Source organism: Phascolarctos cinereus, unplaced genomic scaffold (assembly GCF_003287225.1).
Source record: "Phascolarctos cinereus isolate Bilbo 61053 unplaced genomic scaffold, phaCin_HiC Scaffold_5;HRSCAF=322, whole genome shotgun sequence".
NCBI lineage: Eukaryota > Metazoa > Chordata > Mammalia > Diprotodontia > Phascolarctidae > Phascolarctos > Phascolarctos cinereus.
In genome coordinates this window covers 179,575,065-179,577,595 of record NW_027555958.1, presented here as the reverse complement: position 1 = coordinate 179,577,595, position 2,531 = coordinate 179,575,065, and the positions used below count along the sequence as shown (strand labels likewise).

The window sequence follows — 2,531 nt, the reverse complement described above, 5'->3', positions numbered from 1 at the left end:
AAGGCTGTATGTCATAGCTTATGTCCAAAGTTCTTGTGTTGGATGTTGGATAATGTTGGATAATTCCAACTCTGTAACTGCTTTCATAGCCAGTAAAGAGTTGTAATCCTTTTCTTTTGGGGGAGAACAGAAAGTAAGCTCAGTATATCCCACAAATTAAAATATTATCCACTTAGAACATTTTAAGTTTGGAGAAATTTCAGAGTTTGTCTAGACCAGTTTCAAATTGAAGGATGAAGTCCATCTATGATATCTCTGACAAATTGTTATCTATTTGTGCTCAAGTCCTTGCAGTGAGAGGTAGCTCATTACTGCTAGATGATATAATAGAATGCTGGACTTGAAGTAATTAAGAGCTGATTTCAAATCTTGCCTCAGTCACCTATTGGTTGTGTGACCTTGAGCTCACTGCACGCCACCTCCCCTTCCCCACTTCTCTCTCTCAGCCCCTCCACCACACCACACCCCCACCTCGCGCACTGCTCCTCGAGACGTGGATTTTCTCCCTCTGCCACGATGAACAAATGAGCTCGTGCGGGGGAATGAAATTTAAATTTCAGTCAGGGGAGAAAGTGCTGTGCTTCGAGCCTGAACCTACTAAGGCGCGAGTTCTGTATGATGCCAAGATTGTTGATGCTATTGTTGGGAAAGATGAGAAGGGCAGAAAGATCCCAGAATATCTGATCCATTTTAATGGTTGGAACAGAAGCTGGGATAGATGGGCAGGTGAAGATCATGTTCTTCGTGACACAGATGAAAATCGTAGATTACAATGTAAATTGGCAAGAAAAGCTGTAGCTCTCACGAGAAGAAAAGGAAGGAAGAAGAGACGCTGCAGGTTGTCTGGTGTTGACTCTGTGTTAAAAAGTCTTCCTGCCGAGGAAAAAAGATGAAAATGATGAAAACTCCGTAAGTAGCTCTTCTGAAGATAGTAGTGAAGAAACAGATGAGGAAATAAGAAGTGAAGAAAGTGACATTGAAGAGAAAACAGAAATGAAAGAAGAACAGGAGTTTCATACTAAGAGGGACATGGAAGAAAGAACAATAAGTATAGAAATACCTGAAGTTTTGAAGAAGAAGCTTGAAGAAGATTGCTACTATATTAACAGGAGAAAACGTCTTGTGAAACTTCCATGCCGAACTAACATAATAACCGTTCTGGAATCATATGTGAAACATTTTGCTGTCAATGCAGCTTTCTCAGCCAATGAAAGATCTTGCCACCACCAAACGACTCCACACATGAACATGAATGTGCATTACATCCCATCAGAAAAAAATGTTGAGCTTTGTAAGGAAATAGTTGATGGATTAAGGATAACCTTTGATTTCACTCTGCCATTGATTTTACTTTATCCATATGAACAAGCTCAATATAAAGAGGTGACTTCATCAAAATTTTTTCTTCCAATCAAGGAAAGTGCAACAAATACAAATAGGAATCAGGAGGAGCTGTCACCAAGTCCACCCTTGTTAAATCCACCGACTCCTCAGTCCACCGACAGTCAGCCTGCTAGAGAGCCAGCAACACCCAAGAGGCGAAAATCCGAACCAGAAATGTTACAATCTCTAAGGCGTTCTAGGCGTCACACATCCAGCTGCGGCAGGTTGTCTGAAAGTAGTGCTTTTCCACAGCCTAAGCGAAGACATCTTGACACATCAGCCACAATACCAAAACTGTTTTTGCATTTGGAAAAAAAAAACTCCAGTACATAGTGGATCATCTTCACCTATTACTTTGACTCCTAGCAAAGAAGGGAGTGCAGTGTTTGCTGGCTTTGAAGGTAGAAGAAATAATGAATTAAATGAGGTGCTTTCTTGGAAACTTATGCCAGAGAATTATCCCCAAAGTGATCAGCCTCCTCCTCCTTCATGTATTTATGGGTCACAGCATTTGTTGCGAATGTTTGTAAAACTTCCAGAGATCCTTGGGAAGATGTGCTTTTCTGATAAGAACCTTAAGGCTCTGGTTAAGCACTTTGAACTCTTTCTGAGATTTTTAGCTGAATATCATGATGAAAACCAATTTTCATCACCTACCAAACAGGGATAATAATTCTATCTTCACAGGGTTGTAGTGAGGATGAAGTGAGAAAACATATAAACTGCTTTGCATATCTAAAGGGAGTGCATTATATTTTTGGACCAATCAAATTTTTAGGAATTAAAAAACAGTATTTATAAAGTGACTATTATGTGTTAGATTCTGTGCTAAGTGCTTTACAAATAACTCATTTGAAATACCATATACAAACATTATTATCCTTATACTGAGAGTTTTACATTTGTGCTGTCATGGTTTTTTTTTTTTTGCTTTTCTTTTCTTACAAAGTCCCTTATGTATAGTCAGTAAATCACAACTAATTTGGTGCAAATATTAGATGCACAATAATAACTAGTAAAGAAAAAGGTATTTCATATCATCATAGAAGTTGAGAATTAAAGAGGGCTTTTGGGGCTGTCTAATTATTACTAAAATAGTACTGAAGTTTTATTTGAATTTTGTATCATTTAAACTTTATAATGAGAAA

At 38.2% G+C, this 2,531-nt stretch overlaps 1 pseudogene; it reads left to right on the top strand.

Moving 5' to 3' along the window:
• The first annotated feature begins 501 nt into the window (after positions 1-501).
• Positions 502-1,807, top strand: LOC110200909 (MSL complex subunit 3 pseudogene; annotated as a pseudogene).
• The last annotated feature ends 724 nt before the right edge of the window (positions 1,808-2,531 follow it).